Here is a 27,649-nt window from a genome sequence, read left to right as displayed (position 1 = left end):
GTCTCATAAATTATCAATATTTCCCTAACACTAATGTTCCCAGTTTATCACATTGCCTCTTGTGTTTTCTTCCACTATGCAGATTATATAAGAAGCTATCTTTATATCTATTACTATTCCTATCAAAATGTTTTTTAACATACCTGGTATTCAACAGTTGCTAATGGAACTAAAACACTTCTTCACATGTCTCTTCTACACTATGTCTAATCCTATCACTCTAGTCAAACAGCACAATATGCATAGCACATTACAAGTGTCTTATTTGGCCTGCGTTTAGACTCTTTCCCCTCTCCAATTTTTCCCCATAGTTTACCACCAATGAATATATATCTAAAACACCAAAGGCAACATGCTCCTCCTCTGAATAAAGACTTCTAAGAGTTCCCTATTATCTGAACAAGAAAATAAAATGTTCGTAAGTAATCCACCCAATCTACTGAAATATCATCACCCAATCTCTACTTTTGGCTTTGTAAGGTGCTCCCTCTGTCTAGATGCTCTTTTATATCCCATCTGCCTCTCAACTTTGTGTATCATTTGAGATACAACTCAAATGATTCTGCCTTCTCTTCCACTAATCAGTTTACGGTGTACTTGACAAACCCCAATTATTGACTATTTGGCTTGTTTTCACTGCTCCCCTATACTATGATGATAGCTCTCTTTTTTGAATTCAAAAAGTAATATTTCCAGGTCAGAGTGTATGGCTCTGCCCCTCAGCTTTTTGTGCTCAAGGAATAACCTGCTGCCTCACAAGGGCCATCTCTCAGGGAAGACATTCTGGCCCAAGACCCGCCCAAGAGACTTTTCCAACTCTTGGTCTCCTTCTAGAGAGTATTTTTTTTTCTCTCCACCATTTCCATTTCTATAAAATTACAATAAAATACCCATATAAAACTAAGAAGGGAACATAGCATTCAAATAGTTACATAAAGTATGATGTTACTGAAACAAAGTCATCCAACAGTGCCTCTGATCATAAAATAGCTCAAATAATGTTTATAAGCTATTAAGGGAAGGTCTTAATTCAATATAGAAATTGTGGTTTAAAAGTGTGATTAAATAATGAGTTGAAAATGTATTTCAGCATTTCTTGATTTTTAAGTCAGAAAACTGGGAAATATTTCTGATATAATTCAAACATACGATTAAAAAATACATTTACATTAACATCACAGGTATTTAAAATATGCCTATGAAAAAACAAGAGAAAACACACAAAAATGCCTAATTTCTCAAACTTCTGTAAAGTTGTTGTATTACTTTTAACTTTATTTTTCAAGTATAATGGAATATTTGGGGTGACAGAATTGTTTGTGACATGACAATGGTGGTGGATAAACAATTATATGCATTTATCAAAATTCACAGAACTGTACACCACAAAAGGTGAATTTTTGTATATTAAAAAACAAAAACAACGAGATGTGGGGGAACCCAAAATGAAATACAAACTATAAAAAATAAAATTAACTGTATTACAAATGAACAACAAAACCACAATGAAAGAAGTAGGGGAAGAAAATAACTAATCTAGGTAACTTTGGAAAATAGATGCTGGATACTCGATACTAGTGTCTAGATATAGGATCCTAGATACTAAACTGGATACTACAAGGCTAAAGACAAAAAGAATTACACACAACTATACTGTACTCTAGTTAGTAAATTTGTTTCTCATAGGACTATGGGTTAGAAATCCTGAAATTACTTTATGTGTATACTAGGACGGAACAAATAAGGAAGTATTTTGTAGAACACAAAAGCCAGATTTCTCACTGTTGAAGAAAGAAGTTACAAGTAAAAGGCAAGACTAGAATGAACCCTGTGGTACTGTATTAGAAACAGAAGTATCAGAATAAACTTTAGAAAAAAAAATATATATATACAGACATATATCTAAAATACATGTGTGTATATATATATACAGACAAACACAAAAATAAATATAAATCTTGGTAGATGCATGAATATACACATATGTATGCCTGTATCTCCATGAAATATATGGATTTGCAGTTGACCCTTGAACAATATGGATTTGAACTGTGAGGGTCCACTTACAGTGGATTGTTTTCAATAAATAACGATTTTTTCAATAAATACTACATGATCCACAGTTAGTTGAATCCGTGGATATGGAACCGCAGATACAAAGGGCCAACTATGGGACCTAAGTGGCTTCGGATTTTGCTATCCACTGCAGGTCCTAGAACCATTCTCTGTGGATACCAAGGGACGACTGTATATACGGCTAGAAATATACACACACACACACACACACACACACACACACACACACACACGCTTCTAAGATGTCTTCTGCCAGGCACTGGAAGTGATGATAACCCAGTAGCAATGAGCACACCTAGCGCCCAGATCCTTGGTGTTTAAATACTACTCTCCAAACAAAGAAAGCAGGGGTCTTTGGGGAAATGGTGGATTCCAGTGCAGGGAAAACACAAGAGAAGCTTGGAGCATCTTAGGGTGCCAAAAAGCAAGGAACTTCTCAAAAAAGGATGAGAGCCTATAAAAAGGGCACAGGAAGCAACTTGAAAAAACTTGAAATGGACGAAGCTGGAACAATTTGAGACATAAAACAAATAACGAAAGTGTAGGAAAATAACCAATAGAAAAATAAATGAGTCCATACAGATACAAAAAATTAACAATAAATAAATAAATGGGATGAAGATGCAGCTCTTCCTTACAGAAAAACTCCAATTAATAAATTACAAAGGGGCTTCCCTGGTGGCGCAGTGGTTGAGAATCTGCCTGCCAATGCAGGGGACACGGGTTCGAGCCCTGGTCTGGGAAGATCCCACATGCCGCGGAGCAACTAGGCCCGTGAGCCACAACTACTGAGCCTGCGCGTCTGGAGCCTGTGCTCCGCAACAAGAGAGGCTGCGACAGTGAGAGGCCCGCGCACCGCGATGAAGAGTGGCCCCCACTCGCCGCAACTAGAGAAGGCCCTCGCACAGAAACGAAGACCCAACACAGCCAAAAAAAATAAAAATAAATAAATAAATAAATAAATAAATAAATAAATAACGAAGGAATGAGGGAAACAGAAAACCACCATTAGAACATTACAGTAATAATTACTGAAGGCAAGATCATCAATGGATGCTAAAATCAACAAATTAAAGTTTGAGGAGAAACAGGATATTTGCATTGTTTAAAAGTAGTTCTCCCCCAAGATACTGATTAATTACAAAGGGAAAAAGTTACTTTACATTAGAGAATCCCAGCAGATACCACCTTAACCAAGTGATCAAGAGCAATATCAAATGCAGTGTGTCATATCATGTACCCCTCATATGATAAACTACTGAGAAGGGCATATACACTTCTGTGGTATCAACAAAAGTACACAACCTTAATCTAATCTTGAGAAAACATCAGACAAAACCCAACTGAAGAACACTCTACAAAATAACTAACCAGGACTCTTCAAAAGTGTAACGGTCATGAAAGACAGGAAAAGACTTAGACGTTGTCACAGATTGGAGAAGACTAAGGAGCCATGCCAACTAAATGCAATGTGGGATCTTAGATTGGATCGTGGAACAGAAAAAGGACTTTAGTATAAAAAATGATGAAATCTGAAGAAAGTTGGTGATTTAGTTAACAGCGTTGTACTTAAGTTAATTTCTTACTTTTGATAATTGTATTATAGTTATGTAAGATGTTAACATTAAAGGAAATTGTAGAGAACTCTGTATTACTTTTGTAACTTTTCTGTAATTGTAAAATATTTCAAAATAAAAAGTCTCTTAAAACAATGTGTAAACTGATGTTTCCCGTAAGACACGTCAAATATTTTGAGGTCAAAGAACTGCAATCATATTCACTGCACTAACACTTGGGGTGGGCGGGGGCGGGTGCCAGGTGCTTTACAAACTACCTTTAGTGCTTACAACTATTACCAGCTGAGTACCACACTACTCACGTTTCCAATAAGGAAAAAGTACTGGGAGGTTAACCAAATTACTTAAAGTTATTTGTAAGTGAAAAGCCCCATTTCTTAGGAAAAGTCCAATATCACTGGCAACGCCCCTTTCCAAAAAAGTTATGAACACCTTCCCACATTTCCCCACACCTGGGGCACCGAATTCCCTCAGGCACGTCGCCCCGTGTTTCTCACTGGGGGAAGGGGTACTGAATTTGGAAAGAAAAGTCAAGGCCCTAGGACCTACCTACCGTACGGTCTGCTCTCTGAGCCTCCGATTCCGAATTGTAAAAAGGGGAGACAGACGTGAGGCCTTCTGCGAACCACCCTCCCCGGTATGGCTGACAGGAGGCTCCCCTCTCGCGCCCCAGGACCTCCCCTCAATACCCTCGAGCCTCGAGTCATTCCTCGCAGCGTCACCCACCGCGCACCTGGGCCACATACACCAAACGCCGCCTCCCCCCACCCCCGCCCCCGAATGGGTGCGCGGGCCCCTCTCCGGACCGAGACGCCGGAGACCCTGATGACCTAGGACCCACAGTGCGTCACACGCAGGGCAGACGAAGTAAACTTTTCCACCCCGAGACCCCGGGAGGCCGTCAAGCTCGCCCGGTCGGCCGCCTCCCTATACCCGCTTCGAAAGCACCTCCAAAACCGAAACCACCACTTCTTCAAGCCGAGAGGAGCTCCCACAGCTTTCGCACTTCCAACCTGATGCCCTGCTTCCTGCAGGGCGCCCCTCCCGCGCGCTGGGCTGGCACCGGGCCCACGACGCGGGCCAGGGCCTTACGCCCCCAGGGGGCCTATCGCTATCCCCCTTACCTCCCGCCGGGGCGTTCGAGGCCGGTGGGTACGCACGGCGCAGGCGCAGGCGCGGGCGCGACGGGACGGGGCGTCGCGATAGGCGGGCTGGGCTGCGCCACGCCCCCTCCCGCCTAGTCCCGGCCTCAAGGGGTGTGGCTGGCGCCCCTATGTGTACAGACACGGTTGCCGCTCTGGACAGTCTTACTAAGTGGTCTTGATTTATGTTGTGGCGTTGTAACAAGGGAGCCAAGAGGAAGGAGACGCACAGATGCTCTTTAAGTCTGTCTGTTCGTTGTGTTTTAAGTGTGAGACAATTCACATCTGTATAGCCCTCTACATTTTGCAACTTTTTTCTGTCCATTTTCCTCTGTTCTTCTAGGAATTTTATTGGTGGGCTGGCCGGGTGTTCTTACCTCTTTACACTGATAGAAACTGAAGCTCACAGAGGTTTTGCCTTCTCCATCTACACCCCCGTCTGAGGTAGACGGCGCAAGTCTTAACTGTAACAGGCACAGAAACTGAAACTCAGACAAGTTGTGCTTTTTCCCAAAAACGGGTTGAACCAGTGTCAACCCAGTGCCAGTGTCCTTTTCCCAATTTTATAGATAATGACGCTAAGGCTCAACAAAGAGTTCTAGTGACTCACTAGCAGTTCAGCCATGTAGTGACACAGTTGGAACTTCAACTGGGTTTCCTAATTCCCTTTTCAAGTTCTTCCAGTTATACCAGCTGATACCAATGAACAAGCAGTTGGTTGGCTTTGAAGCCCTGTCCAGGTCACAAGTCCTCCTCCCTGGATGGCCTGACTTCCAGATCCAGCCTTTTTAATATGCGTTTGTGAATATTCAGATGACTTGCTCAGAACGTATCCACTGATGATACTATCCTTAGAAGTCATAAGGATGTTCAAGCCATAGCTAAGGAAACTCAGCTCTTAGGGTCTTCCAGTGGAGTGGGAGTAGGGGTAGAAATTGTGGACCAATGTATATTAGGGGTCTGTAAGAATTGCCTTGAAAGGTAATTTCTAAAATAAAGCATAAAATCTGCTAAGCATTTTGGATTTTCTTTGTGGGTATAATGAATGCTGATTTCTTTTACTCTAGGAAGGAGGTGTTTATAAGATTTTAATTCTAAGGAGAAAAATTAAAGTATTAGCCAATACCATGGGAAAAATTTTTTTATGCAAGACAAGAGCTTTTGAAGTAAAGGTCATTCAAGTTAAGCTCTGAAAAATCTACCTCAAGTACACTAGGGAGATGTGACACTCAAGGATTCTAAACTTGAACCTAGACTTCTAGGTTATTATATGTATGTTTGCTATAAGTTAGGTGTGTCAAGGTAGCTAAATATAACTTTTAAATCTAACAGTTTGTTAGCTTGATTTATAATCTTTAAATATTTAGATATATGGTGTGTGGACCTCTTTTTGTACTCTTGCCTGGGCACTGAAGTTGTTAGGAGCAGGCCTGCTGCTACTAGCCAACATTTTCCTGAGGTCCTAACTGAACCAGGAAGGCCAAACAAAACAAACAGTAATAAATAAATAAATGGAGAAAAAGAAAAATATTCTTTTTAGGTATTATGATTGCTTACTTGGAAAACCCAAGGAATGAATTGAAACACATTCAGTAAAATGTCTAGAGCAATAGCTTTCCTAAACAGCGATCACCTATTAAAAATTGTAATGGGAGAAAAGATCACTTTCAAAGAGCAGAATCTAATTTGTGTTTGTAAGGAATTATGGGAGCTATTTGAAGAATTAAGAATAATAGCTAAATGGAGTAGGGGTGAAGGGAGGGATTTCCAAGAGGCACGAGGAAACTCTGGGGATAATGGATATGTTCATTATCTTGCTTGTGGTACTGGTTGCATGGGTGTATATATATGTTAAAACTTACCAAATTATACACTTTAAATACACTTTAAATATGGATATTGTTTATGGTATGTCAGTTATACCTGAATAAGGCTGTTTCTTGAGGAAAGGTGTATATTATCATTTGCTTAGAAAGTAGCACATTCTTGGAACAGGCTAAGGAAACAATATATATTCACTCTATGAATTAAGACATAATTTTTCCAGTATTATAGAGCAAGTATATGGAGAACCTGAGAATCAAATTCAGATTTGGCACAATACTATAGACCTCCTAGGTTATCTTCCTAGTCCATTCCTCTTCTGGGAACTGCTTCTCCCTACCAGATCTGCAGGCTATCAGTTATGAGCCTCTGGCAGCCATTTTATACAGGCATGAACCCATGCTCCTGACCATAGTGAATTGGTCCAGGAGCAGACCCCTGACCCAAGCTGGAACAATAAGATACCTGTTCCAGGACTCTGAGATTGGAACTAGGATTCTAGCTTTAATATGGCTTGTTTCTTGAATGGAGGAGATGCTCACAGCAGAGCTCCTGGTGGCTGTATTTTTGACTCCATAGACTGGTGAATCAGAGGAAGCCATGCTGCTGGTGACCCCACTTAAAATTGTGGAGAGATGATTGTATGTATATCCTAGGCCATGTTGTTAAAAAACGTGGGGGGTTTTTTTGTTTTTTGTTTTTTTACTGTAGGTCATGTTCAAAAAATATTTAAAGCCACTACCTTCACTAAGTTCTTTCTCTAGCATATGAACTATTGAAATATCTACTGCAGTTCTGAATGCATTCTATCTTTGTGCATTCTAACATTCCAACAATCTTGTGAACTGAGATGAAGAAAGGTTAAAAATAAAGTGATAATAGTGGTTACCTTTAATGTGGGATTAACTGGGAGAGAGCATAAGTAGCTTTCTGGGGTGCTGGAAAGTTTCTGTGTATTGAACCGTTGTGATTACATATGTGAAAATTCATCAAGCTGTACACCTAAGATTTGTGTATATACTTTGTGTGAGTTACACCACAATAAAAAAGGAAAATAAAGATCTAGTAATTCTTGATTTAAAACAAATAAAACCTCTTAGTAGACAAGGAATATATACTTCCTTAATAGCATTTCTCTCTACTACCTGTCTCTGAAATAGTGGTGAAATAGCAGCAGTAATCCCTACCCTTGTTAGAGACCTTCAACCTTTAGAATATAAAATGAAAAGCCATGAAAGAGACAGAAAGAGAGGTAGGTGAGAATGATTAGATGCACAAAAAAGAAACAGAGTTTGCAGCACATTCAAATTCCTGGTTCCAGCTCATTCCTGAGGCTTAGCTTAACCCCAAAGTGGCTTAGCTTTAACCACTTAGGTCTGGTTAAACCCCAAAGCCTCCTAATCCCCCACCCTACCCCAGCTCTCACCCTGCATTTTCTTTAATTGCTTAAACTAGCTCAAGTGAACTTCTACTTTCAATCAAGAGAGTTCTGTTATCAACACAAAATTCCATTTGTTTCTATTATCTTATGATATCATTTTAAACTTACACATAGTGTTCCCTGGCTTTAGTACTTCAACCTTTCCACTTTCTGCTTTAGTGGCTCCTGCCACCACACACACACACACCATTACCAAACAATCTGTTCATATATATTAAGATTATAGAGACCTTACATCAAACCAAAAGCAGTGAACTCTGCAGGCAAACAGTAACACTAAAATTCTCTGCTTATCAACAATTCACTACTTAGGAATTTGATAACCGTTTAATATGTAGAATAGCTTAAATGCCCAGACATCTCTCTAAAGACTCCTTCCCCACCTTTTTGTTCTTTTAATTATCTTAATAATTCTCAGAACTTAGTGCTCCCAACAATTATTGCACAAGGTAGTATTTATAAAACCATGCTTAAAAGACCTTATGGGCAATTTAAGCAATTTTCAAGAGTAGTTTTAACATGGTAATTTTCGCTTTATCAATGACTTTAATTCATACCCACACCCCTTACCATCCAACTCACCTTCAAAAGATGCAACTGTATACTACGCTTGCAACTAAAACACAGTAAACTTACTTAGCATTAGAATCTTACTAAATATTGTTTAAACTTTGGCAATTTACAAGGCACCTTGAATTTTGTAGTACCTTAGTTATTGTCATGAATATCAATTAATATCACATGATAAATATACAAATGTGCAAGTTGATAGATATTCCACATGCACCCAACCTTGCTTTCTGACTTTAGCTCCCATTATTCCTCTTCACTCATCCTCTGCTCTAACCAAATCGAATTCAGTATTCTTAATCCCAATCCTTTTCCCAATCCTACCTGTGCCTTACACCTGGAATATTCTCCATCGATTGCCCCTCCCTCTCTGCACATTCAAATCCTACTCATCTTCCCATGTTCACTCCAAATGTGACCTCTCGTAATTTTTCTAGAATTTCTAGATTTAAGGCCTCCCTCCTCTAAACACCCACCTTAATAATCTGATCTTTTTTTGACGCATCACTGTCTGCATTTTATTATAGAAATTTGGTGTGTGTTTTGTTGCCACCTCCAGTGTTTTTCACCCTTTTCCCTGTCATGACACAAATAGAAAATGATATTTATAAAGCAAAACTGAGAGAGAAAGCTGCTCTCAGCCTCTGCCACTGGCTCAGTTGCACTGGGAGCTGGGAAAGTTAATGCTTCCACACACCTATGACACAGTCAAGCACAGGGGTTGAGAAGCTGTCTTGTACCATCCCACGTAAGAATATAAGCTTCCTGAGGACCGCCTCCATGTTTGCTTATCTCAGTATCCACCTATAGATTCTAGTTCAATACCTTGTACCTGTAATAAATGAATAATTGGATAAATGACAAAGCACTATTTAAATTTGTTTGTACAGAGTTCTGAGGGCTTCCAGTTTCAGCTCTGACTTGTAAAGAACTTGAAGGTCATCACCCCCATCCGTACAACAAGAAAAAAGATGGACAAACTTAAAGTAAATTACCTTTCTTTGACTCATAAAAGAACTGAGGTTCAGGGCAAACTGCCCCTCTCCCCGAAATCTGGAGAGAGAGGCAAATACAGAGAATCGCAACTAACATTAGCTTATCTGAAACAGAAGTCCCTGGAGTCTTAGGCTGGTGGAAACATTTACATGATAACTTTGACAAATCCTTGGAGGTGGAGTGTTGACTAGTGTGAGAGTGAGAAACTCTTGGGGCCTGCAGTCTTAGGCAGGGAACTGCATACATTCATGAGCTTTACCTCCAGGAAGCTCACCAGGTTCTCATGGTGAAGAGCCAAGAAAAAAAACTCACGTTTCTGGCAGAGGAGGAGAAAATAAACTATGTTGAAATATATGGAGCCTTCTCTATAACAGAGGCCTACATAGCCAGAGACGAATGATGGTGGGGGGAGTGGAGGTGCTGAGAGAAGGTTGCATTACCCAACTCCAGCCCCTTCTAGACTTCCTGTCTCTCCTAAGGCAGGGAAGTGGCTGAGAAACGCTTGTGAAGGTCAAAGCCCAAAGACACAAGACCACTGAAAGACTGAAAATTAATCATAGGTAAATCATAATTAACGAATGCTCCTGCTCCCCCTACACCTTAGCACCATATCTACAGGTCTTCAGAATAATCACAGCGGATTAGAACTGAAAGAACTGCAAGGTGCAGTCTCTATATAAGGAGTTTTTAGGAGAATCCAGACAACAAGGATGCTAGAGGAAATTGAAGCCTCTTATACCTACTGCAAACATTAAACACAGCCCAGCTCCTAGCCAGATTAATGTAAAACCTCACACCAAAAGCCTGTTCACCTCGGTTCCCAATACCTGATACAACATGTTTGGCTTTCACCAAAAAATTACAAGTCCTATTAACAGACAAGAAAAGGCACTGTCTAAAGAAACAAAGCAAGGATCAGAATCAGACTCAGATATGACATAGATTTTTGTAATTATTAGGGAATTTAAAATAACTGTGATTGGGCTTCCCTGGTGGCACAGTGGTTGATAATCTGCCTGCCAATGCAGGGGACACGGGTTCAAGCCCTGGTCTGGGAAGATCCCACATGCCGCGGAGCAACTGGGCCCGTGAGCCACAACTACTGAGCCTGCGTGTCTGGAGCCTGTGCTCCACAACAAGAGAGGCCGCGATAGTGAGAGGCCCGCGCACTGCGATGAAGAGTGGCCCCCACTCGCCGCAACTAGAGAAAGCCCTCGCACAGAAATGAAGACCCAACACAGCAAAAATAAATAAATAAATAAATTTATAAAGTTCCTACCAAAATTCTTAAAAATAAAATAAAATAAAATAACTGTGATTAATATGGTAAGGAGTCTAATGGAAAAAATTGACAACATACAAGAACAGATGGGTAATGGAAGGAGAGAGATGGAAACTCTAAGAAAGAATCAAAAGGAAATGCCGAGAATGAGAAACACTCTAATGAAGATGAAGAACACCTTTGATGGGCTTTTCAGTAGACTGGACATGGTCCCACGGAAAGAATCAGTGAGTGTGAAGATATAGCAATAGAAACTCCCCAAACCAAAATGCAAAGGAAAAAAAAAAGAACAGAACACCTAAGAACTGTGGGACAATTTCAAAAGATGTAACGTATACATAATTGGCATACTAGAAGGAGAGGAGAAAGAAAATGGAACAGAAGAAATATTTGAAGTAAAAATGGATGAGAATTTTCTGAAATTAATGACAGAAACCAAACCACAGATGCAGGAAGCTCACAGAAAACCAAGCAAGATAAATGCCAAAAAAATCTACACCTAGGTATGTCATATTCAAACTCAAAAAAACAAAGACAATGGGAAAATCTTGAAAGAAGTCAGAGGGAAAGAACATCTTACGTATAGAGGAACACAGATGAGAATTACATGTGAATTCTCGTCAGAAACCATGCAAGCAAGAAAAGAGTAGAGTGAAATATTTAAAGTGTTGGGGAAAAAAAAATCCAACAAAACACAAACCTAGAATTTGATATCCAGCAAATTTATCCTTTACAAGTGAAGGACAAATAAAGACTTTCTCAGATGACCAAAAAAAAAAAAAAAAAAGTGAAAGAATTCATTTCCTGCAGACCTGCTCTACAAGAAATGTTAAAAGAAATTCTTCCAGGGAGGAAGAAAATGTAATAGATTACAAATCTGGATATGTAAAGAAAGGATGAGCCCAGAAGAGGAATAAATAAATTTAAAATAAAATATTTTGTTTTTCTTCTTCTTACTTGGTCTAATAGATAACTATTCAAAGTAATAATAGTAACAATACATTGGGTAAAATAAATGGTAGCAATATTTTAAGGAATAGGAGGGAGGAATTGGGAAAACTCTGTTTAACGTAACTGAACTACCCATAAAGTGGTAAGTGTAATATGAAAGGGGACTTAGATTGGTTGAAATATATATTATAAACTCTAGAGAAATTACTAAAAAAAAGTTTAAAAAGAAGTATAATTGATATACCAGAGAGTACAAAAAGGGGGCAGGAGAGAAACAAAGAACAAGTACAAACAGAAAAGAGTTATAAACATGGTAAATATTAAACCAACTATATTAATAACCACTTTAAATATGAATGCTCTGAATACATCAATTTTTTTTTGTCAGCATGATTGTCTGAGTGAACAAAAAAAACATGACCCAGCTATATGTTTTCTGCAAGAAACCCACCTTAAATATAAAGACACAGAAAGGTTAAAAGTAAAGGAATGGAGAAAGATATACCATGCTAATGCTAATCAAGAGTAGCTATATAGGGGCTTCCCTGGTGGCGCAGTGGTTGAGAATCTGCCTGCTAATGCAGGGGACACGGGTTCGAGCCCTGGTCTGGGAAGATCCCACATGCCACGGAGCGACTGGGCCCGTGAGCCACAATTGCTGAGCCTGCGCGTCTGGAGCCTGTGCCCCGCAGCGGGAGGGGCCGCGGTGGAGAGAGGCCCGCGCACCGCGATGAAGAGCGGTCCCCGCACCGCGATGAAGAGTGGCCCCCGCTTGCCGCAACTGGAGAAAGCCCTCGCACGAACCGAAGACCCAATACAGACAAAAATAATAAACAAATAAATAAATAAATAAATAAATAAAAAAAAAGAAAATCCTTTAAAAAAAAAAAAAAAAAGAGTAGCTATATAGAGACTTCCTTGGCGGTCCAGTGGTAAAGAATCCGCCCTACAATGCAGGGGACGTGGGTTCAATCCCTGGTCAGGGAACTAAGATCCCACATGCTGGGGCAACTAAGCCTGAATGCCGCAACTACCGAGCTTGCGCGCCTCAACTAGAGCCCGAGTGCCGCAAACTGCAGAGCCACGCACTCTGGAGCCTGCACACCACAACTAGAGAAGAAAAAATCCACACACCACAACTAGAGAGAAGCCCATGCACCACAACAAAGGTCCTGCGTGCTGCAGCTAAGACCAGACGCAGCCAAAAATAAATAAACAAAATAAATAAATTAATAATAAATAAATCTTCAAAAAAAAGGATTAGCTATATTAATTTCAGACAAAGCAGACTTGAGAACAAGGAAAATTATCAAGAATAAAGAGGGACACTTTGCCTAATGATAAAGGGGTTAATTCTCCAAGAAGATGTAACAATCCTTAATGTGTACGCACCTAACAACAGAGCACCAAAATACATGAGGCAAAGCCTGATAGAACTGCAGGGAAAAATAAAGTGCCTTGCAAATAGAATATGAGAGCAACAAAAATTAAGTTCATGAAAGTTGCCATTTCTTCCAGGGGCAGCAGGATTGTCATAGAAGAACTAAGAGAATATAACAATAGCGCAAAATGATTTCCAAGATACCAAATATTTCTAGATTCCTGTTGGAGAACCTGCCGAGGCTCTCTTTTACAGGATTATAGAATCTATCCTCAATCCTTTCATAACTGACACTCTCACCAGTAAACCTTTTAATCCTCCAACTAGCAGAAATACATTTAAGGGATTGGAAATCAACAAAATTCACAGAGTTCCACCCTCCCTCTTTTCAGCCCAGCAAGAGCCCAAATGTCATTGTCACACCCATTAGGGGATTTTTTCCCTTTTGTAGGCCTCAATGGATTACAGGAGCTTTTTGAATGGTATTTATATTTCCTCTAGCCAAAGATACATTAACTGTAATATTTCTTTGGCAGATTATTACTAAAGAAAGAAATATTGCTTGCTCCATGGAAATAAACTGATAGGTTCAGTAACTGTCACTTTGCTTATATAAATGAACGCTTCAGAGGATAAATGTTTCAAGCCTGAGCAAAGGGTTTTAAATATGGAAAAAATGTTCCTGAATCCCTGTACTTAAACATTACAGGACATAAATTGTAAGTTTGAATCTTTCTAACATCTGGTGAGTGCTTTCGCATTCATTCAATCAGTCAGTCTGCACAGTCAATATGCCAGCCACCATGCTGAGTCCTGGTGATTGAAAGTTTAAAAAGATCTCATTTCTGTCTTCTAGGATCTCACCTTCTGGAGGGAAAGACAGACATGTCAATGAATACAATACAGTTAACAAGCCCTTTTAAGCTATCCCTACACAAGTGCTATAGAAAGAAGCACAGAGAAGGTGACTTCAGAGTTTGGTCAATACATAGGAATTATTAAAGAAGGGAGGACAGAGCATTCTGAACAGAGAGAACATATGTAAAAGGCACAAAGAATGAAACAAAGGTGTGTTCAGGTCCCCAGAGTGCAGGTCCCAGGGTCAGATAAGCAGAGAAGGTTGCCTGAAGGTAGGATGAGTAACTACCTCAAATGTATTTACCAAAGTTCATGTTGATCATGTTCCTATTTGTTTCAGATCTGGTCACGGCACTAGTTACTTTTAAACCTTTGTTGTGGCCCCCTCCTTCTCAGACAGGCATCATACAATCTTACGCACACTTATGATTTCTTGTGGGGGCTTCTGAGGCTCTCCAAGTTTTAATTTAAATTTCCAGCTTCATAGCCCACCATTTTCTGAAGCTCCACAAGGTTCCTCTAATTTCCTAATATCCCATCCACTTTCTTTCTTCTATGCCTTTGCTCAAGCTGTTCTTTTCTTTGGAATGTTTTCTGCTTCCTTTCCATTGATCAAAATTTTACTTCTCCCTGAAGACACACCTCAAATCTCTTCTCTCCAGAGAAACCTTCCCTTATTCCCCTCCACCTGTTCCCACAGTACCTTGATTTAATTTTACTCTGCAGTATAGTTGTTCACATATCTGTCTTTACAACTAGAGCAGAAACTTATTGAGGGCAGGCACCTTGTGTCATTTATTGTGTGTTCCCAGCACATGCCCTGGAATGTGGCATTTGATAATATTTGTTTTCAATGACATGTGTGTCTCATCACCTTTGTGATCTGATTAGTCTTCTCGTTTCACAACTGAGTTCCCGCATCCGCAAGCCTTCTTAAAGCTACTTGTCACTGAGGGTGAGATCAGAGGAAGAATAAGAAAACCACCTGAGGCACACAACAAAGTCACTTGGGGATCTTTAAAAAATGTAATTGCCTGGTCCCCACCTTCAGAGATTATGATTTCATTGGGCTGAAGTGGAAACCAGGCATCAATATGTTTTTTAAAGTTCTCTGGATAATTCTTAAGTGTGGTCGGTTTTGAGAACTATAGACTTAAAGGGCAGGTGAGAAATAGTTACTAGGTCCCATATGGGAATTAGAATAATTTCGAATTCATTTTTCTCAAATGGTGATGCTTTTCCCAGAAAAAAAAACATAACTAAAGGAATGGGGCCACACAGTTTACGTGAAATCGACTTTTTTTCCAGAGAAAGTCCTACTGTATAGCACAGGGAACTATACCCAATCTCCTGGGATAAACCATGATGGAAAAGAATATAAAAAAGAACACATGTCTACATGTGTATAACTGAGTCACTTTGCTGCACAGCAGAGATGGGCATAACATGGTAAATCAACTACACTCCAATAAAAAATAAATTAAAAAAATAAAAAATTTAATTGAATTATATGTAGTTTTGTAAACCATCTTCAATCCTTTCTGGAATAAGGGTAAGTTATAAATAGATAAAGATCATTTCTTATTTTTAAATTTCTTATTCAATTAACTTCTGGTGAAGAGTATTTGAAATGTCTCCTGGGGAAATTTGCATGGATCAGGCAGATTGGAAAAATAACATTACAGGCGTTACTTTCTGGTTCTACTGCTGATCTCCTAACTTTTAAAATTTGGTTTAAGTCCTGTATAACATAGCACTTGAACATAATGTGAATCTATTGGTAACTGAATATTTTTGCATTTAGAGTTAAAGTTTGAATTTTGTTTTCAAAAGAATTTAAGATACAAACTTAAGACTACCTAAATCTTTGTTCCTGTGTGTATAAAAAAATTCTATTTAAGTTTAAATAAAAGAGCTAAGATTTATAGCCTATCAGAGCATTAGAAGATAAAATCTGATATCCCGCTTAAAAAAAATCATACATATAAAAATGCATTTGAAATGGAATGAAACCTGTTCTGTTACTAAAAGATATTTGTAATGCTAGAATTACATTGCTAGATCAGAAGAAAGGAAGATATAGAAAAGTCTGTATGTCTTCCTATATTCAATCTCCCTTATCATTTTAAACTTGTTTTTTTTTTTTTAATTTATTTTTGACTGCATTGGGTCTTCGTTGCTGTGCGCAGGCTTTCTCTAGTTGCGGCGAGTGGGGGCCACTCCTCGTTGTGGTGCGCAGGCCTCTCATTGTGGTGGCTTCTCTTGTTGTGGAGCACGGGCTCTAGGCACGTGGGCTTCAGTAGTTGTGGCCTGCGGGCTCAGTAGTTGTGGCTCACAGGCTCTAGAGCACAGGCTCAGTAGTTGTGGCGCACGGGCTTTGTTGCTCCGTGGCATGTGGGATCTTCCCGGACCAGGGCTCGAACCCATGTCCCCTGCATTGGCAGGTGGACTCTTAACCACTGCGCCACCAGGGAAGCCCTAAACTTGCATTTTTAAACGTTCAAAAGCAAGACAATCCTTAAAAATTTGAAAGTATTAAGGACATTTTCCTCCATTAAAAAAATCCCTGTTTAGAGATTGCTTTCGGAGACAATTTACAAGACCCCTAACTAAATCAGTTTCCTTGGTTTATGTGTAGACCCTTAATCTCTGCCTTCCTCACTTCCCTACCCCCTCATTCAATTGACTAGGTGATCAAGGTTCATCCTTTTTTTGTTTCTAATAGACTTGATTATTTCTGAAAAAGTTAAAAACCCATTCTCCAAAGGGCAATGCCTTTCTACCTGTAAAGACAGAAAGTAAACTTCAGCAGAGAATTCTGAAAGTGGAATTAGAGATGTTCCAAATGCAGGCAATATTATTAGAACTAAAACATTACCTTCAGGGTGACTGCAGGAGGTAGACTGGGTGCATGGTCAGGATGGACTCACTACTGAGTTTACCCAGACTTCTGATGAAGGAATAACTGCTGCTACATGAACTGATTTGGAACATAGAAAGAAAATTAAATACCATCCAGCTGACTTTATGATCTAAATTTGGGTTTATCTTAAATCTGATAAACCAATGCATAAATGTGTCTACTAATAACGCAGCCTAGAACGTAAAATGCTGAATGACTGATGCATTTGTAGTGAACTCATTTTACTTCCTGGTGATCACTGCATTCTTTTCTACGCTCAATAATCAGCCTGAATTTTTCCAGAGGTTTTCGTTAGACTTTCTTTTCCTGTCTTTGAAGGCTCAAATAATTTCTCTATTTAGAAAGTCAAAATATATGATTATTTCTAGTGTTCAAGCACCTCTTCTCATCTCTATGACACCTCAGAGGATGATAAACATTGTCTGTGTTTCTTGTACATTGTGGAATAGAATTTATCTCGGTCTAGAGATTTGAAGTCACGCAGAGTATTTAGAGCACTCTTTCTTCCTCCTCATATATCTCAAGCCACAGTTCTCTACTACTGTGGTTGGTCTTGACTCTTTTAATTTCCTATTATGCTTCCATTTGCACCAGAAGAAAATGGAAATCAAGTTGAAATTGAATATAAAATGTCAGAACTAGAAAAGCTATTAGATCAAATTAAGGTAAAGAAACAAGTGAAGGATTTGATGTGTCTTGTTCCTTGTGGAGACAAGTACATTGGGCTTTATCAAAGTTAATGCTATTAAACATTTGAATCATGTGCTAATTCACTTAATGCTGAATCTATGCTTATGTGCAGCAGACTTTTGATAATAATTTGGCTTTCTGTGTAGATCTGTCTGTAGATCACAGTTAGAAATCAGAGGATCCAAGTTCCTAGTTATAAGTTAATAAACAAGCTTCCTGGTTTATATTTCAGAGTTTGTTAGTAAGTGTTCACCTGAGAGAGAGAGAGAGAGAGAAATCCTCTGTCACCATGCTACAAAATCAGGTTCCCGAGGTATAACCCTGGAACATAGAGGTACTGCCACTTTAAGGCTTCCCCAGGTACCTAGCAACTCTTCACCATGGGGCACTTTGATTCCTACTTGTTGCTAGTTGTCCACAAACACCTGCTCTATAAAGACAGTCCACCTCTTGGTTTGCTAGGCCAGAAATGAACACAGCTACTTCTTAAGAGGCAATTACTGACCACGATAGATCTTTTATTCTTAAAAGCAAAAGCTGGAATCCTCCCATCTGTTAACACCTGTTAATCTTCTGAAATGCACCATGGAACAAAGACACTTGTTTTTTCCTTTAGACATATGATGTGAAAATCCATTTTTACAGCCATGCAATTGTGTGGGAAGCTTCAGAAATAAAGAAAGATTACAACAGAGTCCCTTCCAAACCTTTTAGAGATTCTTCAGACGATGATGAGAATTTGATGAATGTTGATGAGAGTTTGATACATGTTCCAAGGACTGAACTGTGGGCCTTTTCAACAAGTAGGAAAAAGGATAAAAAATGCCTAAAAGCCCTAACACCCATTTTTTAAAAACACTGGCAAAATATAACTATTGAAAAATACAACTTGGAACTTTATCATGATTAAGAAAGCACTTGCAAGTTGCTTGACAATTTTGAGTTACTCTCCAACTAAAAAATCTGTTTAATGGACTTTAAAATGATTTTGTATTTGTGTTTAAGAAGTATGCATTAAAAAAAAAAAGAAGTATGCATTTCTATCTGGTTTGGCAGTTTAAGTACCAGGCCCTAGCCAGAAAAAAATCTGAAGTGACTAAGGCAGTGCTTCTTAAATAAGAGCAAATTTGAGCTGCCATCCCAAATCACTACCATCTCTTCTGGCAAGACTAGATTAGCACTAACTCTCATCTGATGAAGGAGTCACCTCAAGCTTGGAAACAGCCAGTGGGGATCATCCAGCAAGTACAGGGTAAAACCGAAAAAAAGATCCCAGAATTCTGTTCTTTGGCCAGTCCATAGAGAATGGAGAATCTTGTAGAGTTGATGTCATTAACACTTGGATACATTTAAGAAGAGAGAATGACTCTAGTTTCTTCTCTATCTCTTTAGGTTAGCTCAAAATAACCAAGCACTTGCCCTTACTGACCTCTAAAGATCAATTACTGTTATCTGTCTTACCTGTTCTTGCTTTACATCTCCTCTTTGTTTTATTCAGCTACCTGACTGGTTCTGCTTCTGGCCATTTGGAATTGGTGTTTGAGCTTAGTCTCTGTTCCTTTAGACCCGGGATTTTCCTAACAGATTCCAATTTGGTTTATTCTGCTGGCTTTCTATGCTCTGGGCTATCCTACTTCTTGCCCTTCTGAATCTAATTTCCAGCACAGTCCACTCAGCTGGCTGACTGGCTCTTTTCTCTGTATGTTCAAGTGTATACGTGAGTGTATGGGGGGCAGGGGGAAGGTGTGTGCACAATTTGGATAATCACTCACTAAAATTAGAGAGAGAGAGAGAGAGAGAGAGAGAGAGAGAGAGAGAAGGAGCTCTAAACAGAAGCAAGGGGAGTGGGGAAGTTATGCATTTGTTACTTCTTATTAACCATCCTGAGGTTTGAGGCAAATTCTTAATTGTTTACTTTCCTGCCAAGAATTTTATCTCAGCTCTCAGATTTTGCTGCCACCTGGTGCTAAAATGTTCTAGGTAGTGATGCCTAAATAGTTTGACAAACTCCAGAAGTATAACCTAGACTCAGAGATAACACAAATTAGGATACTGGATGCTTAACATAATAAATAAAAATATAACATTGAAAAATCCCTAATTTAGTATCATATAATCATTTAAGAAATGAATATAGTATACCTGTTAGAACAAATTTATAAGAAGCAATAGTAGTAAATTACTATGTAGTTCTGAGATGTCACCATCTCTTAGAAGTATGGTCCCCATTTGAGCTGTCACTCTTGAATATGACAGAATACTTAGTGTTAATACACATTAACAACAAATAATTTCTCTCAGTTAATGTACCCCCTAATTTAAAATGGGAGGGGGCATTTAACTTATACTCTTTTTAAGTCAAGATTGGCTAAATTTGCCCAAGGTTTATTTGTTTCACAGAAACTATTCTTGCATTTTATCTTCTTCATTGTCTGCTGTTTCTCCCCATTCTTCATCCTGCTACTCTTGTTCTCCATTGCTTCTCCAGGCAGGATTTGCTTCTGTTGGTCCTACTTTTCCATAATTATCTTTGTCCCTGTTCTTCCATTCACTGTGTTGAAAGTGGTTTTTCCTTCCAGCTGATGACATATCATGTAGCCAACTTTTCCAATTCTAACTTTTAAAGGAATGCTGTCCTATCGGACTGTCAAATAGAGCTTTGCTCATTTAGCTTTTGAGTCCCAGGTGTGGAGGGATGTTAAAAGAATCCCCCCAAAACCCAGGCAAGACAGCAGTTTGGTAGTGTCATCCATCTGTGGCAGATTATATTTTAAAGAATAACTCCCATTCCACATACTCTTATTTACAATGTGACTTTGACAGTCCTCCCATAGAGAAGTGGAATCTATGTTCCCTTCCCTAGAAACGGTGGATTTGTGGTTGAAAGAAGCGACACTATGTGACTTCCAAGGTTAGATTATAAAAAGGAATCATGTCTCTGCCCAGGTCTCTTGGGAGACTCACTTTTAGAACCCAACCACCAAGCTGTGAGGAAGCCCAAACTATCTCACGCTGAGACACCACATGGAGAGATCATTTGTACTTTTTCCAGCCATCAACCCACCTGAGGTCCCAGCCACAGCCAACATCAACTTTGAAGACACCTCTAGATGATCCCAAACCCCAGCTATCAAGTCACCTCAGCATTCAAGCCTTGCTAGATGAGACCCCACACATCAGAGACCAGAAACAAGCCAGCCCTGCTGTGCTGTGTCAAAATTCCTGACCCACAGAAACCAAGAGTATAATACAATTATTGTTTTATGACACTGAGTTTTGGGGTGGTTTGTTATACAGCAATACTGACAGAAAAATTATTCTCTTCAGTGTGTTCCTCATAAGTCGTGAGCGGGTACCCCAAGATGGGTGCAGATCCCAACTCCCCTTTATCTCATACATAAGTTTCTTATCATCTTGAAGCATCTTCCTTGACCAGAGCTTGAGCAGCCTTCATTTCTTGTTTTTGGGGGTCTTATTTCTGGTCAGAAGCCCCACTATTAATTTCAGAGACTGTTTCTCCATTTCCCCCAGAAGATCTGGGACTTCACTGTAAATACTTTTGTCTCACTCATTTCTGACCCATTTCTCATGTTACCTATCCTTGATTTCTCATTCCATCATCTGCTCCTGGAATCCACATCTTCTTGGGATGAGTGCCAGTAGGAATTTTACCTTTCCAGAAGAGACTCCAGCCTACGCAAAGGAGTGTGGCCTCGCCTGCTGGTTCCTACGAAACAATCATAGCGTTGATAGCCCAGTATCAGTATTTTCTTGATTATTTTAAAATTTATTGAGATATTACTATATGCCAAGCATTGTGCTAAACTCTCTACATACTCATTTCAATCCTCTCAACAACCTTATAGAGTAACAACTATTATCCCTCCAATTTTAAAATAAGGAAAATGAAGAACAGAGAAGTTAGGTAATTTGCTCAAGGCAAGATGGCCTGTAAATGGTAGGGGGGGATTCAGATGAAGGTGATCTAACCCCAGAGCCCATGCTCTTAACCACATGTCCCATGTACAAGACATTGAACAGCTGGCATGCATCAAACCAAGCCCAGCTTTTAAAGACTATTCCAGGGTGAGGTGAAGACCTTACTTACATGTCCCTCCTGCCTTTCTCTTCCTCACAGCTTCCTATTTCTGCACATAAGGGCACATGCATCTCTACAGGAGTAAGCAACCACTTCTAGGTGAAAAACATCCAGTTTAATTGTCTACAAAGAAAATAAACATTTCTCCAAAAAGAAGCAACAAAATCTGTAGATGCATAATTTTGGCTGCTAAAACCTAGCCAGGACAATTTATATTATACCACAGTCATTTAGCTTTTTAGGCTAAAATATCTGCATTCAGGTTACACAACAGATCTTCCCAAGAAAAACAGGTAGAAACTTGTTTTATATTTGGGTAACTAAAGGGCCAGTTCAGGGCTTTAGCCTCCTGAAACAAAGGACAATCTGCCTCGAAGTGTATTCTTGCCGGGCAGAAACTGCTCACAGCAATTTAATAACAGTGCTTTGCATTGGTTTTCACCAAGATAACAGGGGTGTAGCAGGCTTCCTGGGAATAGCTATAGCTGTTGCTCCTGGCCTACTATTGAGACTGCACTCAGCATTCTGATGCATTCCCACTGTAGGTCCACCTCTTCCATGCATGGTTGAGAAATGAATATTTTACTGAAAATCCCGTGGGACTAGGGGAAGAGGTTCTATATTGCAAAATTATATTTTAAACATTAATAAAATGTGTTAAATATCTCTTTTCTTTCCCCAGTTTTCCATTGTGGACAGCAGCTCTCTTTTCTCTTCAAAATTCTTTCCCCTCCCTCCAGAATTATTCTCTAAGCTCACACCCCTCTTCAGTCTCTCATTCCAAATCAACAACAAAAATACTGGCAGAAGTTGAAATTGGATGCCTGCAGCACTATAGCTCCATTCAGTGTGACTATGAAGGACAGTGTTGAAGAGAAATCTCTTCAGTGGTCAAAACTCCAAGCAGTGCACCTGGTTGGTTAATTTGCCTGGAAGGAGAGATGAACAAAAGTATTGCTCTATATTAATTCATGAGCAAATCACTAAGAGTTTGGATTGGAAGGAAGATGACTGGAGAATTGGAGGCAGTGAGTTCTGGAGAAGAGGTATGAGGATAGACCTCTTTGAAAGAGCACAGAATATGATATTCATGTCCCAGGTGCATGCTAACCAAAGAACAAGATCTTAATCAGGTAGACAAGATGATCTGTTTTGTGGATGTCAGTCAGCCTCTTTCCCCAGTCACTCCTGTCCTTGACCAAGGCATTCATAAATAAAGTGGCCATGGCTGCAGGGATAGAGGTTGTCCATGTTGCTGGTTAAAGAGCCAGTCTGGTTACCTCCACTACTGAGTCCCTAACTGCCAAAAGCAAAGACCAACACCAGTCAAATATATGGCATTGTTTCTCAGTTCACCTGGCCTCAGGCTGAGTATACTGAGCCATTTCCATAATAGAAGGGAAAGTGTATTGTTCTTACTAGAATAGATACTTACTTTGGATACAGATTTGCTTTCCCCTCCTCGGTGATTCTTCCCAAAACACCCATCTATGTATGGACTTACAGAATGCCCTATGCACCGTCATCGTATCCCACAGAGTATTATTTCTGACCAGGGAACTCACTTTACAGAAAACGAGGGCAATACTAGTCTTCCCATCACCTAGAAACAGCTTACCTGATTGAATTATGTAATAGCCTTTTGAAGATTCAGTTTAGTGCCTGATGGATGGCAAAACTTTGCTCTTCAGGATAGATGAAGTGGACTTTGTGTATCTTTTGGTTAGGAGATGGTTAGCATGTTTTCAGTTGTGTGAAGAGTAGTTTAATCATGTTGTACAAAAGCATGGTCTCGTTGATGGTTTTATTTGGAAATTAAGTATAGTTAAAGAGTGTGTGTAGACACCAAGTTGACAAGGGATATACTATGCTGGATTGTGATATGTCAACTTGGATGAACTGAGAACTTCATTTCCTAGAATTCCATTTTTTGTATGAGTTAGAGTTGGCTAAGAGAGGAACTTGTGCTAAAGGTCTGAAAGGCTGAAGTCAACACTTTCTGAGGGTTATTGTGGTCAGATGTGGTGATGAACAGATACAGAGGTGCCTAGCAGGTCCATCTTGTCTTTTCCCATTAGCATTTAAACATGTCTTTCCAATCTTTAAAAATCTCTCCCTTAACCTCATGGACCCTTCCACACTACCTTGTCTTCTTTCATGTTGACTGTGTCCATTTTCACCTTTCTCCTCAATCCTCTGCTACTGGCCTATCACATCCTTCCCCTTAAAATTGCTCTCACTGTTCTTCTCTCTATACTCATTTTTTCCCTGGATTTCTATAACTATTATATGCTGATAGTGCTCAAGAATATATCTATCCAGGTGTCTCCCGAGTTTCATACCTGCATATTCAATGGTCTACTCAGCGCCGCCACCTGGATGATAGGCACCTACAACTCAGCGGGTCTATAACTAAATGTGTCCTATTTCCCCTCAAAACTATACCTCCTTCATATCTCAGTGAATAGCACTGTCATCTACTCAGGTGCCCAAGCCAGAAACCTGCCACTCTCTTTGCTTAGGTTTCCTTTATCTTTTGCCTGCAATGATTATTATGTCATTCTTCCTCAAGTTGCGAAGCTCCAGTTCAATAATACAACTAGGTCTCGGGCCAAAATGGTGAGCAAGCCTGCTGTTGCAGCGTCAAGCAAATGGCTGGAGGGTATTTGAAAAATGGTATTACAATGCTGCCGGGTTCAATAAACTGGGCTTAATGTGAGATGATTCAACATATGAGAATGATGATGTAAAAGAATCCATAAGAAGGCTTCCTGAGAACCTTTATAACAACAGGGTGTTCTGCGTTAAGAGAGCACTGGACCTGACCATGAGGCAGCAGATCTTGCCTAAAGAGCAGTGGACAAAATATGAGGAGGATAAATTCTACCTTGAACCATATCTGAAAGAGGTTATTCGGGAAAGAAAAGAGAGAGAGGAATCGGCAAAGAAATAATCATGTAGTTTAAAAATCTGTGGATGCAGCCGTTCTCAAAGTATTTTTATGAAGTTGGTTAAACCTGGAATATACAATGTAGAACTATCTGGGCTGTAAATGTATTATTTTAAATAAATATCTATAATAATCATTAAAAAGTAACACAACTATAATGTACCATACAAACGCTATGGTTTATTTTCAGTATAGATCTGTATTAACCCTGGGAATGTGGGGTAATAGATTTCCATTTTATGGGAGAAGTTGCAGCTGATAGTGGGCTGAGATGAACAAAAGGAAAACATGCTTGCACAATAGTGGACATTGTCAGTGTGTTAGACCTGGTGACAATGCTATTCTTTCCACAAATATTTATTAATTTCCTACCATGAGCTAGGAACTGTGCCTACAGGATATGCTTCCAGGGCATTGATTCACTGTGTACTTTTTCTGGGTCCTGCACATGTAGGGGATACAAAGATGAAAAAGTCATGGTCCCTATGCTTAAGGGGCTCTCAGCTCTCTTCATCATGACCCACGTCAAATGATATCTCAGATGGCCCTTTCCAATGCTGAGCTCCTCCCACAAAGAGTGCTGCAGTAAAGTTCTTTCCAGGGCCTATTATTTTCAAAGAATAAATTAATTTCAGAGGAAAAGAAAGTCAGTCTAGAGACATTAGTAGGCTGTTGTCCAGATGCAAGGATTCTGGAAAACCACCACCAATTTAAAAAGCTATATGCAAGGATTCTTTTTTTGGTGACACATAGGGACCGCCTCATTGGGACCTAAGCTAAACTGCAAGCAATCTCAGTAGTGAATTCAGCCTTGTGCTCAGCCCTTTCCCAGAACCTCTGGCTTAATTATGAGAAGAAAACCTATTTATTCTGAGACATCACCACTTTGGGATAAATTCCTGGAAGCCATCATGAAAGCAAAGGGAAGATCTTTCTCAGAGTCTCTTCTCTGGATTTCTGAGAAAGAAGTGTTTCGTGTTTAGCCTGTCAAGTTGCTTTTCATTTCAGTCCATGGATTTGCCCCTTATTTAATTCGCTTTGAACTTAGTTCTCCCTGTTCATCCAGAGGCTTGGGTCTCCTATGGGAGGGTAATTCAACCTTTCTCGTGTCTTCCTCAGATATCATCTTTCTTTGAGCACATTCTTCATATTATTAGTTACAAAATAATAAAAATAATAATACTTATATACTACCTTACATTTCACAAAACTCTTTTCATGTGTTTTAGTTCATTTAATCCTAATAGCATCACAGAAAGGCAGAGCCATGAGGAACCTGAGGTTCAGTGAAAAGTAACCTAAGATCACATAGCTGTTGGATGACAGACCTCACAAAGAACCCAGATATTCTAACTCACATCTTCTTTCAACTATTTCTCCCTATATTTGTCCAGTGGCCAAAGTCATTTCTAGCCCTGATCCATTTCATTTCATCCTTCATCCATTTATTCTGAAATCTGAACAAAACTATGTTCATACTGGGAGCCAAGGAACACTGATGTCTCTCCTGGGGATGAGCTTGGTTGTAGGGACCCAGGAAGCCCCCCGTAAGCCAGGACTCCCAGGACCTACCAAGAACAAGAAAATGCAGGAGTTCTCCTGAGGCAGGGGTTCTCCACTTTGGCTACACATTGAAAACAGCTGGGGAGCTTTAAACACTACTGAAGCCTGGGTTCTAGCCCCAGAGATTTATATTGAATTGGTCTTGGGGGCAGCCAGGCCATTAGATGTTGAAAAACTCCCCAGCTGATGCTAATATGCAGCCAAGTTTGGAAACATTGCCTGAGGGCTTCCACGTGTTTACCTGTTCCTTGTAGGACCTGTGGACTCATTCTCTCTTTCTCCCTTTTCTAAATGCTTATTACACCAATCATATATGGTTGTTTAATAAAATCTAGAAAATGCAAGAGGCAGGATCAAGATGGTGGAATAGGAGGACGCTGAGCTCACCTCCCCACAACGAACCCATCAAAACTACAACTACATATAGAGCAACCCTCACTGAGAATGACATGAAAACTGGCAGAATGACTCTCCTACGACCTAGGCTGTAACGAAAGGACCACACAGAGTCTGGTAGGAGGGAAGGAGAAGTGATCTAGTCAGGACCTGCACCCCTAGCGGGCGACCCAGAACAGGACGGGGATATCACAGGTTTGGGGATCCTCCCTAAGGAGTGAGGGGTTCAAGCCCCATATTAGGCACCCCAGCCCTGGGGTTCAACACTAGGAACATGAGCTGGTTTGAAAAGATGTGGGGCTTACCGGAGGGCTGTAAGAAACCGAGACTCTGCTCTTGAAGGTCACGTGCACAAACTTCTTGCTCCCAGTCCCAGTGTGGAGGCAGCAGTCTGAAAAGTGCCTGGTGCTCTGAGGGGCTGCCCCCCCCCATACTGGGCTCCTGCTTCCAGCACCTCCTGCTCCGCCGCTGCTCCCTGCGAGGGCCGAGGCCACCACTGCCAGTGAGCGTGCTCACACTTGGAGGGAGATGAACCAGCTTGGTCTGGCCCTGCCTCTAGCCAGGCGGGAGCCCACCACTGCCATCCTGAGCTCACACCGGGGAGGGAGCAGAACCAGCTCAACAGTGTGTCTCCAACCCCCTCGGTTCCAACACCTCTGACCCCAACCCAGCCTCTAACCAAGCTCCACACACTGGGGGAAAATTGGAACCCGCTCAGAAGTGCAGCCCCAAGCCCTCAGGCTCTGACCATGCTCCCAAGCAAGGTGGAGACTCCATCACACTGGGGAGAAGCCCAACTTCCTCAGAGCTCCTGCTCCAGCCCCTCTGGCCTTGACCCCACCCACGATAGGGTGGTGACTGCCTTTGAGCCCAGGAGAAACTGGTGCTGGCACCTGGCTCTCTGCACCCAGCCCCGCTGATTCCAGCCTG

General features: G+C 40.3%; 1 protein-coding gene and 1 pseudogene across 6 annotated transcripts in view; one reads left to right on the top strand and one right to left on the bottom strand.

Moving 5' to 3' along the window:
* The window catches only part of STX17 (syntaxin 17), a 110,199-nt gene extending 105,378 nt beyond the window's left edge, over positions 1-4,821 (bottom strand). Inside the window, exon 1 of one of the 6 annotated variants that reach the window (XR_009008749.1) lies at positions 4,565-4,761. The gene's annotated coding sequence lies outside the window, so the exon portion shown is untranslated. The other 5 variants (XM_007197061.2, XM_007197062.2, XM_057549312.1 and 2 more) reach the window with 5 other exon arrangements.
* Positions 4,822-24,426: 19,605 nt separating this feature from the next.
* LOC103000916 (cytochrome b-c1 complex subunit 7-like) lies at positions 24,427-24,765 on the top strand (annotated as a pseudogene).
* Positions 24,766-27,649: the final 2,884 nt, after the last annotated feature.

The sequence above is a fragment of the Balaenoptera acutorostrata genome, chromosome 6 (genome assembly GCF_949987535.1).
Source record: "Balaenoptera acutorostrata chromosome 6, mBalAcu1.1, whole genome shotgun sequence".
NCBI lineage: Eukaryota > Metazoa > Chordata > Mammalia > Artiodactyla > Balaenopteridae > Balaenoptera > Balaenoptera acutorostrata.
The sequence above is the reverse complement of the archived record's forward strand: the minus strand, read 5'-3'. Positions and strand labels throughout refer to the sequence as shown.